Source organism: Pipistrellus kuhlii, unplaced genomic scaffold, assembly GCF_014108245.1.
Source record: "Pipistrellus kuhlii isolate mPipKuh1 unplaced genomic scaffold, mPipKuh1.p scaffold_m20_p_8, whole genome shotgun sequence".
NCBI classification, from domain to species: Eukaryota; Metazoa; Chordata; class Mammalia; order Chiroptera; family Vespertilionidae; genus Pipistrellus; species Pipistrellus kuhlii.
This window is the reverse complement of record NW_023425584.1, coordinates 58,636,078-58,649,590: the sequence shown is the minus strand read 5'-3', so window position 1 is coordinate 58,649,590 and position 13,513 is coordinate 58,636,078. Positions and strand designations below refer to the sequence as shown.

The 13,513-nt window shown below is 36.1% G+C and overlaps 1 protein-coding gene across 10 annotated transcripts in view; it reads left to right on the top strand.

The window, feature by feature from the left end:
* GRIA2 (glutamate ionotropic receptor AMPA type subunit 2) overlaps positions 1–13,513 on the top strand; it is a 124,427-nt gene that overhangs the window by 24,503 nt on the left and 86,411 nt on the right. The window lies entirely within an intron of this gene.

The window sequence follows — 13,513 nt, the reverse complement described above, 5'->3', positions numbered from 1 at the left end:
AGGAGAGTAGGCTCAGGAAAGACAGTATTCAGGCTGTGCTCTGTCCTATTATTGAGATTCAGGGAGGTTAATTATTCCATGCTGGGGTAATATCTGGAGCAGGGTCAGTTTTCACAGTTAAAGAAATGGGCAATGTATGAGCTAATAAATATCTTCAGACTCTTCCTTCTCATTCATTTTAAAATAGGACCAGACTCTTCTAATGTTTGCAAGATACACATCTATAAAGAAGGCAAAGGTGATGAATACATTAAAAAAATAAGAACCTCCACTCTCAAGTTAATCCCTTCATCAAATCAAAAAGGGCTCCTTTTCTCCAGCAGAAATAACAAATAATGAAAAGGGTATGTGATATATAATAAAATGTCTTCCCCACATCCTTTTATAAAAACAAAAACAAAAATACAAAAACAGAAAACCCCACAATCTTTTCAAAGCTAACATCCTCCTTTCTTCAAGTATTTCATTACCCTGGAGACATCTTAGCATAGTTATGGGAAAGTAATAAGGGAGAGTGCTTCCCATTACCCACCTATGTTCCTTTTTTTATTGTTGTTCTCTATGTTTCTCTTCTCTGTTTTCTTTTCTTTCCTTTTTTTTTTTTTTTTTTTTTTTTTTTTTTTAAGGATAGTGCTCTGTGAAGGAGTATAGCCTTGGAAAGAGAAATACAAATTTAATTTCCTCAGTTACCTGGCTTTGATGTGTTATAGCACCTATCAAAAACCATATATGTATATCTTCAAGCTTTATACTTTAAAATGTCATTTTAAATGAAGGACTGAAATAACTAAGAGAAATTCAAACATGTCATTGCACCAAGATTTACAGAGTAATAAAAAGAAGACATCTCATAAAAAATGTCTTAAGTATTTAAATACTTTAAAATATATTTTCTAATAGAGTGTTTATTATAAGAGAAATAATATACTGATATCTTAGGATGGGCAAAAACAAAACAAAACAAACAAAAGCAACCAATACGGACTGCTAATGTGATCTATCTATCTTAGTGTATTTATTTTGGGGGATTATTTTTTCAGAAATATTTTTTTAAGAAAAAAAGTTTTTAAAAAATATATATTTTATTGATTTTTTACAGAGAGGAGGGAGAGAGATAGAGAGCTAGAAACATCAATAAGAGAGTAACATTTACCAGCTGCCTCCTGCACACCCCCTACCAGGGATGTGCCCACAACCAACGTACATGCTCCTGACCGGAATCGAACCTGGGACCTTTCAGTCTGCAGACCGACACTCTACCACTGAGCCAAACTGGTTTTGGCGAGAATAGTTTTTTAAGAAAAAAATTTCAGTCCTTAGGAGTTATTTTATTCCCATTGTACCATTTTTTGTTCTTAATTTCACCTTATTTTTCTTGGTACTGACAGCCTGCTGATGCCTACCATTAATGTTGACATTATGAATAATTTTTGAAGCCAATTAAGATACATATCTTTCTAATAAAGAATAACTGAGATGAATGCTCTTCTAATAATACTGCTAAGAGCAATGACTATTACAATAAAATGCTGACTTTCTGAGATTATTTTTTGCTTCCTGTAACTGTGTATGGAAATTCAGTGGAAAGGTCATAGTCATTCATTCATTCATTCATTCATTCATTTTATGATTAATACAATCAGTAGTACTATTAGCCAGAAGCATTAAAGGTTAGTCCAGTAATTCTAAAAGTTTTGTGGGGATCCTGGGATTTTGAGTGTCCATGAAATAAAAATTATTTTGATAATAAAATCAAGACATTGTATTTCCACTTTGTTGACTTTGTGCTGATGGTGCAAAAACAGCCATTAGCATGAACTAACCAAGATAGTGGTACCAAACTATACTGAGCAGCCATTATAAGTCATCATTTTCTCATACTCATAAAAAAAAAAGGAAGGAAAAAAAGAAAAAAAGTTTTGCTCAATAATGTCTTTCATAAAGCAGTGAAAATTGTTGATTTTATTGATTTTAATTCTTACGTAGACATCTTTTTGTATTGTAAGAAACAAAATGAAAATATACATGAAGTCTTAGTTGTTATTTTTTTTTTTTTACCTCTTTTTGACTTGAAGGAACAACTAACTAACCAGAATTATTTAGCCTTGATAATTTTGCTAGTAGTTTTTGAGAAAGAACAAAGTAAGTTAGTCAGTCTCTTTAAGGAAAACAACTAACAGTTTTGGATTCCAAATATTCAAGCTTTTAAATTAAAAATAGAATTTTGGAAAACATATCTGCCACTGTGAGTTTGTCACCTTTCCAATAATTAAGAGTTCTTACATATTATGAATGGTAATATTAAGGAATATAAAATTTTTACATTGCATAATATTAAAAATATTTAACTGTAGCACTTGGAATATCTCTTGAACACAGTGAATTGATATAATCCAAAATACCAATGCATAATATTGTGAAGTTAGCAGGAGTAATTCACTTCAAGGAAAAGATAGACCATTAGATTTTAATGGAACATAGTACAAAGAAGTTCACTGAGATGGTTTTAGATTTCACATGACAACTAACCTTTAATAAACTACACTTACCACCTTTAGTGTGGTTTCAAAGAGGAATATCCACAATTATCTGGAAAGCCTATCAAAATAATTGTCACTTTTTAAACTGTATTTAAATGTAAGTACAGCTTTTCTTTATATGTGTTTACTGAAGTAAAATATAAGAATCCAGCTGTCTCTTTTAAACATAAAAAAAGTACTTGGAAAAAGAGAAAACAATTCAAGTCTTCTCATTTCGGGAGCAATAGAGTTATTTTTCATAAAATATTATTAATATTAGCTGGTGGGGTTTAATTTTTTTAATGAACTAATAACTAAATACTTTAAAAATCTCTCAGTTTTAATTGACAACAAAGTAAACGGGGATAAGTATTTTCAATATCATGCAGACAGAGACTCTTTGGGATCCTTGATAATTTTTAAGAGTGGAAAGGAATGCTGAGCCTCAAACTGCTGTCCTAGTCTATGGAGCTTTTCCACCGGTGGGACTTCAGAGCTTGAACTGAAATCATAAACAGTAACTTACAAATTTAAACTTCAAAGTAATTGTTTTGTTCACCCCTACACAAAAGTTTACTGGTATTGCTATTTTAGGGAAAAATATTTTCTTACAGGGATCAAAACTTTCTTTGAAGCTCTATTGTTCATATTCTTTTAGATCCCACAAAATTGAAAGCAGATAATTTCATTGGACATTTTAAACTCATGCCAAGTCAAGCTCCATGTTTGTTATTCTATTTCCACCATTCATCCCCCCCCCACACACACACACACACACTATTAGCAGGAAACATTGTTTATCTTATGCTAATCATGGAAAAGGCAAAGTAAGCATTAGAGAAAAATTATTTCCATGTATTCTTGTAAAATATTTGTCATGTACAAATTAAAATCAACCTATTTGTCTAAAAGTAGTCTTTTCATAAATATTTTTAAATGAAAAGTGCACACACTTTTGTTTTTTACAAAGACCGCCATGGGGCTTGACTAAAAATTAGATGAAATAATGCTTTCTTTTTTCTGTCTAGAAACGCATAAGTATATATCGATATGTGTGATTATATGCTAAGGATAAAGTAAGTTATTGAAGGGAAACATATTAGTTTATTATTGATTTGGGGCAAGTAGATAATTATTTGGAAAAGTAACATGCTCTCCATTTCCTGCATATACTATAAGAATATATAGAAGATTCTTTTTATAGTCTAGGGATTGAGGTGGTCTTTTTTAGCTTATATCCAAAGAACATGAGCCATAAAGGAAAGGATGAAAAGATTTGATGACATAAAACTAAAACTTTTGTGTTACTCATTAAAAAAATTAAAACAAAAAAACAGATTTGGAAAATGTTTCTAATATGTGCAATTAACAAATGGTTAGCATCAATAGTGTATGTCTGTAAAGTGTTACTATAAATAAGATAAAGGCAAACAGCCCTATATAATTGTTAAAAGTCAGGAAATACAATAATAGGAAGAGGTACATATATTTCACAAACATATAAAGAATTTAGTAAACTGACAATATTATGAAGATTGGAACTACCCATAGTTGAGGGTGTGTGAAATAGGCTACTTATGCCCTGTTGGAGGGGTTTTAACTTTTCCAAATTTGTATATCTAATCTAGCAATTCTACATCTGGTAATTATCTTTGGGATATTCACATATGTTCTCATTTGAGAACAGCCTAAATGATCCCCAACCATGAATTAGTTGAATAAATGATGGCAAATCAGTTTGATAGATTTCTGTACAGTCATGAAAATATATATAGTTTTATATTCAGTGAGAAATATTTCATCATATTTTAACTATAAACTATAGTTAAAATTTTTATAAAAATACTGTGTAATGCATTCCTATATGCATTGATAAAATGTCTCTTGAAAATATACACAAGGTAATCTGAATTGCTTAAATCAGTGATACATTTATGAGAGATTTTTACTTTCTTTTATTGTTTATCTCCTTTCTTTCCATTAAAATTTTATAATGAGCAGGTATTAATGGTAAATGTAATTATATTGCAGTCTTATCCTTACTAAACACATTATGTAAATATATCAGGCTTATTGAATATTAATTTGATTTTCCTGGTGAAATTAATTGAGTACAATCAGCTCATAAGATGGGTGCAACTTAAATCATTGATTTAAGATATAAATGAATTCTTAAAGTATGTACATACTAGACCTTTGATTTTTAGGGAGTAAACCCTATGTGAGCTTCTCCCTCCTTTTAAGTAATTAATTATTTATAGTTGAAGAGCTGGCAACTGCAATCTAGTTGATACTTCAAAACTCTTCATGTAATAACATAATGAATAAATTTAAAACTGAAATGAAGGAAGGAAATTACCAAACATTTCTTCCATCATATTTTGATATCTAGAAAGTATCAAGGGTGAAATCTAAATTGCTTGTGTATTTTTTCTGATGCTTAGTATCATTCTCCTCCTATATAATAAAAGTCTAATTCACTGAGCACTGAAACGACCAGAGGAACTACTAGTTGTATGATGCTCACTGATCACCAGGGGGCAAACACTTAATGCAGGAGCTGCCCCCAGCCCACAGGCCCCAGGTTTCCTGCAGAGAAAGACAACCAGCAGTAGGGGGCGGGGCCAGAGAGTGGGTGTCCAAGACCGGTGCCAGCGGGGGGCTAGATCATCCTGCTGGTTGCCCCATAAATAAGCCATGATTGCCAGCCAGGCCTAAGGACCCTACCCATGCCTAGTTAGCTATAAGAGAGTATTTAAATTACAGGTCATTATGAGTCTTAAGATATTTTTGTGGGAGCATTATTTTTGTAGTAAGAGTTTTTAAAATTAAAAGCCTTATTATTCTAGTTATACAATAGTACGTAGGAGCTATTGAAAAACTAATCCAAATTGAAAGAAATAAGTTGTGTCATAAAATAATTATGCAGTGTTTTTTATGAAGAATTATATAGGCAATATAGAGATATAGTGGCATGCTAATTGTAAAATCAAGACTAACAATGTGTTAAATATTACAATAATTTACATCTAATATGGTATATAAAATATTAAGTATGACTATGAGGTAATGAATTAGAACACTGTAGCTCATAGTGGAAGGCAGGATATGAATTACCAAATAATTAAAAACCAGAGAATCTACAATTTCAGAGAAAAGAAACATGGTGTAATCTGGAACATTGGCTTTGAGGGGGAGGAAATTAAGCTGGGTCTGGAACAATAATTAGGATTTAGTTCAGAGGTGGATCTTGGAGGGCCAAGATGGATTCTAGAAAAATCAGTAGCTCTGCCATTCACTTATGAAACATTTTCTGTTATTTTTTGATGAATTAGGGAAAAGGATTTGATATAATGTTCCTGATAATATTTGATACCTTCTGAATTTTTAAGCATGCTTGCCTTATAAATAAATGAATGAATACACGTTAAACTATTATCTAGTCAGGTGACTGGTATTTAAAGACACATGGTTCTTCATATGAATTTCTTATTACATAGTAACAGTTCTTTAAAAGCTCATATATATTTAGCATCTAAATCTATTTAGCATTTACTGTCATCTGCTGCCTTATTTTGTTCTTATGGAAACACTGACATAGATATTGTTACCTTCATTTTATGATTAAGGAGACAGGCACAGCGAGGTGATATTCCTGATGGCACATGCTCTAGAAAAGCTGAGATTGAATCCATCAATCCATCATTCCAGGCCCAATGGTCTTTTTACTGGGCTGTGTGCCACATTCAGATATATCTCGTGTTTTCTTTTTTCCAATATTTAATCGCTCTTTTAAGTTGTTATTTGTTCATGGAATTTATTTTGCCTTTCATTCCACTGAAAGAAGATTTTATCTTTACTGTTTTGGAGCCTGAGTGAATATATCTTTAAAAAATGTAGCTCTAAATGCTTACTGTGATCAATGAGCCTGTGACTACTTTCCCTACATATTATTTGCTGTAGGTGTTTGAATTGGTTCCTTGACTGAAATGCAAAAAATATCCATGTGGGGAAAAAAATGCATTTGTGAAAATCTACAGAATTGATTTCAAAAGTCTCAAATTCATTCATCATAGTGCCTCTTCAGCTTTATTTGGGAGACCAGAATACAATTTTCTTCCGTCATTCATCTTTTAATCCAAAATACTGTGAAGATGATTTATTTGATTAAAAGAATAATGTTGGGAACAAATTATATTTTCTACAAATTTTCATATTCAGTGCAGTTGAGTATGAAAAGTTAATTACTTTGGCGTCTTGCTTACTGAACATCAATATTAGCTATTCTTGAAAAGTGGACAAGGGCCCAGTGGTCTTGAAACAGAATGAAATAGTAGAAGATAAAGAAGTAAAGGGGTTGAGAAAAAGTCTTTAGATTACTTTAACTAGGATTTACAAATTATTTGTAATTGTTGGGCATCAAAATATGGCTCAGCACACTGGGATTGGGGAGTCATCAGTCATTTTAGTAAAGCTCTCCTGTACAAGTCACTTAATGCCTTTGCATATTACTTTCCTTAACTATGACAAATTTGACCAATGATTCTATCATTCTGTAGGTATATTATCTCACAGTGTGTTTGCTGTTCCAAGGTGACATTAACCTTATGTTCCATTCATTCTATAACCTGGAAGAGGAACAAAAATTTAAAAGAATGTCATACTATTATTCTGTTTTTTGTTTTCTTTATATCCATTTACATGATCTTCCTTGTCCATTTTTTCAGGATGTATTTCACTGCTGTCCCTATTTGGAGAGAAGCAAATATAGATACTCCTCTAAATCTTTTGTTACCCCACATTTGTATTTCCAATTGTCACTTAAACTAGATTAGAACTGAACACATTTGAAAAATATTCTCTTTTTAAAAAAATATTTTTTTATTGATTTCAGAGAAGAAAGGAGAAAGAGAGAGAGATAGAAAAATCAATGATGACAAAGAATCATTGACAGGCTGCCTCTTGCCTGCCACCAACTGCGGACTGAGTCCGCAACCCAGGCATGTGCCCTTGATCAGAATCAAACCTGAGACCCTTCAGTCCTTAGTCCAACTCTCTCTCCACTGAACCAAACCAGCTAGGTCTGAAAAATATTCTTTATAATCTGCCAGACAGCACCATTAAAAGTATATTTCTTTCATGTTCCTTAACTGCATTTTGTCTTTGATTATAATTATTTTTATGTCTCATTGCTTATGAATGGTCTTATGAATTTAAGTTATTACACAATTCTGTCAGTTCTATCTCCTAATTGGAAGATTTCTCTTCATTTCCATTTTTACTGTTGTGGTCATAGCCTGTACCATACTTTCATTACAATAGAGAGTTCATTGTCTTTGTGTCCAGTCTTTCTATCTTAAAAATTGTATATAACTTTATTTCCCTTATGTACATATTTGATTATGTCCTACTCCTTTCAAGAGTGATCTGTGACTTTCTACTGCAGAGAAAACAGTACAATCTTCTCAGTCTAGACCTTTCAAGATCTTGACTTTGGCCTTATCATTCCACTCCAAATCTTTCTTCTAGACATCTTTATATACTCCCATCATGTCAGACTACCTACCATTATTTAACTCAGACTGTTAATTACAATATACATTTGTGTAAAAGATACCCCATATACCTGTGACTTGACCAACATAAAAGTTTAATTTTCTGTCACATAATAACCCAGATGTCAATAGGCCAGAGCTAGTATGATGAATCCTTTTCCTGTGGTCAATTAGGTACCCAGCCTCTACATCTGAAGCTTTCAGCATAATTGACTGTGACTCAGCACCATGTCCTCATTTCTAGTAGCATGATAGAGGAAGTGAGGACGAAGAGCACACCATCTGCATTTAGAACACACTCTGGAATATGAGTGTATTGTTTTCTCTCACATGGCATTGGCCAGAATTTAGAAACACTTAGTAATCTGGCCATATTAGTTGCATAGAAGGCTAACAATATACTCTTCATACTAGTTAAATATGCGCATAGTTAAAATTGCAATTACTATGGAAGAAAGGGAAAAGAAGATAATTAGGGATAGCCAGGAGTCTTTTTCACATCCCAAAGTTGTTGATGGTAGTAGTGATCTTTTCTTCTTTTCTCCATCATCCTATTCCCTTCCCTTCCCTTCCCTTCCTTTCTCTTCTTCCCTTCCTCTTTTTTTTCTCCTAGTCTTTCTCTCCTTGGGAACATGGTTCTTATTATTATAATCTCTGTTGAGTTGGCTTTTCCTAGTTCTACCTCCATGGTTAAAATTCCTATTCATTGCTCAGGACCAAGCTTCAACCACTCTTTTCAAGATTCTGTTATTTTAAATCAATTTATTTTCTCCTGGCTTTCTTTTGCACATAATGTTATACTTCAGTATCTACTATGTTAATTTCATCTTTATAAGCAGAATTTGGGCATGTCCTTAATCTTGAACAATTGATTTTTGAAATCATTTTTATTTATTTATTTTTTAAAATGTTTTTATTGTTCATATTATTACAAATGTTCCTCCCCCCCCCACCATTGCTCTCCTCCACCAGGTTCCCACCCCACCCTCTGCCCTTTCCCCTCTCCCCATTGTCTTCATCCATAGGTGCACAGTTTATGTTCAGTCTCTTCCCATGCCCCCCTCTCCCCTTTTCCCCAAGAATTGTCAGTTCACTCCCCTTCCATACCTCTGATTCTATTATATTCAACAGTTAATATTGTTCATCAGATTTTTTTAATTTCCTTGGTTTTTAGATTCACTTGTTGATAGTTACGTATTTGTTGTTCATAATTTTTATCTTTGTTTACTTTCTCTTCTGAAAGAACCCCCTTCAGCAATTCATATAATTCTGGTTTGGTGGTGATGAATTCCTTTAGCTTTTTTTTATTAGTGAAGCTCTTTATCTGGCCTTCGATTCTGAGTGATAGCTTTGCTGGGTAGATTATCTTTGGCTGTAGGTTCTTGCTATTCATCACCTTGAATATTTCTTGCCATTTCCTTCTGGCCTGCATGGTGTCTGTTGAGAAGTCAGCTGACAATCGTATAGGTGCTCCTTTATAGGTTACTACCTTCTTTGCTCTTGCTTCTTTTAATATTCTCTCTTTGTCTTTTGCTCTTGGAATTTTAATAATGATGTGTCTCAGTGTGGTCCTCTTTGGATTCCTTTTGTTTGGAGTTCTGTGCGCTTCCTGGACTTGTAAGTCTAATTCTTTCACCAGGTGGGGGAAGTTTTCTGTCACTATTTCTTTCAGTATGTTTTCGATATCTTGCTCTCTCTCATCTTCTGGGACCCCCATAATTCTGATGTTGGTTCGCTTGAAGTTGTCCCAGAGGTTTCTTACATTATCTTCAATTTTCTGGATTCTCTTGCCTTCTAGCTTCTGTGGAGGAGTGTCTTCTGGCTCTTTATGTTCCAAATCTTTGACTTGATTCTTGCGATCTTCCCTTCTGTTTTTAGGACTCTGTAAAATATTTTTTATTTCAGACAATGTATTCTTTATTTCTTGTTGATCCCTTATCATTTCTTGTTGACTCCTTATTAATTCTAGTTGATCTCTTTTCATATCCTCATAGGCCTTATCCATCTTTTCTAGGAAATTCTTGAAAAACCTTATAAGCGTAGATTTGAACTCTATATCCAGACGCTTTTTGTCCTCCATTTCTTTCGTTTGTGATCTATTTTGTTGTCGCATTTCGCAGTTACAGATGGAATGGGGTTTCAGGGGGGAGCCTGCAGCTTTGGCTTCCATCAGCCCCGCCTTATGCGGGTCCTTCAGTGCTCGCTGCAGGCGCCTCTGAGAGAAAGGTGCCCTCGATTTTCGCCTGCTGCCAAACAGTCTATGCTCTCCCACAATGAGCCCGGTATTGGGGTTCAGTTCAGTTGGAAGTGGAGTTGGAGGTGGCGTTCAGAGCAGTCTGGAGCCCTAGTCTCCTTCCCGTCAGGGCAATCCCACGGCACAGCCAGCCGGCCCTTCTCTGCATGCAATGTGCGCACAGCCGGGACCTCCTTTCGCCTCTTCCCTGGGGTTCCTCCTTACAGCCCGGCTCCCTATGGCTGAGCCTGAGTCCCCGGGGTCTGGCCTAGAACTGGGGTTCAGAGCAGTCAGGGGCCCAGCACTGTCGGAGTTTTATCTCCTTTCCGCTAGGGAACTCCCGCCAGGCACTCAGCCTCCCTCCTCTCCCGCTCCGTCCTCTCCGCACACCGCGTCTCCGTACCTTGGGCTTTTCCAGCTCCTCCGCACCTCCTTCTGGTTTTCTCCTTGCTTCTCGCTGTAGAATTTCCAGTCAGTCAACCTTCCTGTAGTTCTGGGCAATGTCCGTTTTATATTTTAGTTGTATTTTATTGGAATTGTTGTGTGCGGCTGCGGCTAGGTGTTCACCTGGGCGCAGCCATCTTGGATCTCTCCTGAAATCATTTTTAAAAACGTTTCAATTGCAGTTGGCATACATCATTATATCAGTTTCAGGTATACACCCCAGTGATCAGACATTTTATAACTTATTAAGTGATCACCCCAATAAATTCCATACTCTTCCAACACCATGCATAGTTAAGTAGGATATTATTTACTATATTTTCTATGTTGTACTTTACATCCCAATGACTATCTTTTAAAATATATATTTTATTGATTTTTTACAGAGAGGAAGAGAGAGGGACAGAGAGTTAGAAACATCAATGAGAGAGAATGATCAATCAGCTGCCTCTTGCACACCCCCTACTGGGGATGTGCCCGCAAACAAAGTACATGCCCTTGGCCGGAATCGAACCAGGGACCTTTCAGTCTGCAGGCTGACGCTCTATCCACTGAGCCAACCGGTTTCGGCATACATCCCAATGACTATTATGTAACAATCAATTTTACTTCATAATCTTATTCATAGTTTGCAAATATTAGATGCCCAAATATTTACTTTTTAAATTTTAAAATACACAAAGCAATATATATATATATATATATATTGCTTTGTGTATTTTAAAATTTAAAAAGTAAATATTTGGGCATCTAATAGGTTCCAGATACTATTTTATCTCATTTTACTTCATAAGCGAACAAACCCTATCAAACAAAACAAAACAAAACAAAAAATTAACAGGACTCAGAAATTCAATAACTTCACTAAAATTATTTAACTAGTGAACTGCAGGAAAATAATCTATTTAACAACTGACAGACTTGCCATAAGCCAATTTTCTGGAAGAAAATTTGTGCAAATAAGATTGGTTAAATTATTAAGGTTTTTTTTTAAGTTTGTATTTTTTAGAGTTTCATAGCATTTCTTCTGCTTTTTATATGTCAATTCAGCTTGAGCAGATATCTTTATTTACATTGTTTTGGTGCTTAACATATTTATAAAAATGTGTGTGCTTTTTTTTTTGTAAAGGCAGTATATTTTCTTTTTGTCCACATATGCCCTATTTGTCATGCTCATGTTTCCAAATTTGCTTTTGAATGTGTTTTTATTTCAGTCTCTGGAAGACCTGAGGTTTTCTAGAACTGTGTTTTTATCTATTTGTTATTTATTATTTTTTATTATACCATGCTGCCTAATTGACAATATGTTTAAAAGTCTTTCAGAAATAATTTGAAACCCCAGCTACTGCCTTGCTGGAAAACATGGCATACATCAACCGTGCTAAATATGGCTCTTAATAACTCATTAATTTTATGTGTCCAAAAACAATGCCAATATTTTGGTCCTATCTTGGAAACCAATGTAAGTTTCTAATTTACATGGATCAAAGGTTTCATTGGGTGGGGAGGCTCATTTGTAATCTTCACAAATAAGACCCAATGAGCATATTATCCAAGTGTTTGCATAGAAGCTTGAAGAAAACACCAACTGTGCACATTAAGCAGTAAAGCCATTGGCTTTCATTTATCATCTCTTGCCTTCTTTCTGTTGTCCCTGTCCTCCAATATAGACATGTGCAGTTTAAATGACAGGGACACATCCTGGGAAATATGTTGTTAGGCACTTCTGTCATGGTGCAAACGTCAGAGAATGTACTTGCACAAACTTAGATTATATAGCCTACTACTACTGGCAGCTCAGTAGGTTTTTTTACACCAGCATCACCACAAACATGTGAGTAATGCATTGTGCTACAACATCACGAAGGCTAAGACATGACTAGGCATGAGGAATTTTTTTTTTAGCTCCATTATAATCTTACTATTGGCTCGGTGCACAAAATTCCTGCACAGGTGTGGTTCCTAGGCCTGGCCAGCTATCAAAATGCTAGCCTCTGGTGTGGAAGGGCAGCATCTGGGCCCCCAAGCTCCCGCACACCTCTTTCTGTCCTAGTCACAGTGCCTGAGTCCCCACACAGAGATGAGGTGAGCACAGTCAGATGCAGCAGGCCTGGATGCAGCATGGGCCTCTGGGCCACCCAGCAGTACCACAAGGAAGCCAGGTGGGCAGTGTGCTCTCTCCCAGTGGGCCTTGCAGACCAGCTCCTGCACGAACCCACAGGGAGCATGACTGGCCCCTGCGGTCCCAGCAGCTTTGGCCCAGCTCACCTGGAAGAGGCCATGTGGGTGCAGGGCGGGCTTCTCGTGGGGGCTGGGTACCTGCGTGAGGGAGCTTCCCTGTCTTGTGAGCCCTTGGTGTCCAGGGGAGGGAAGCAGGCCGAGTGAGAGTGAGCTCAGCAGACACCCCACATTCTCACATCACCTTAGTCCCTGTTTCCTCTGCCCCCAGGTAGCTGGCAAGAGGTCGCAGCCCCTTGTCTGGCTACTACTGGAGGTTGGTTGCCGCCACCCACCCCCAGTTCCCCGTCCCAACCTGGGGTCCAGGCCTGATTGATCAGGTGATCAGGGCCTGCTGGATGCTGGTCACCATCTGTGGGGCAAAAGATCGGGGCTGGGTCCCCTTCCTGACTCCCTCAGCGCCTGGGAGCTGAGTGGTGGCCCCTTCCCCCTGCCACTGGTCAACATCTGGGGGGTGATAGGGGTCCCTTCTAGCACCCACCTTGGCCTGGTGCCTCCCACTCACCTGCTCCATCATCCTGCCT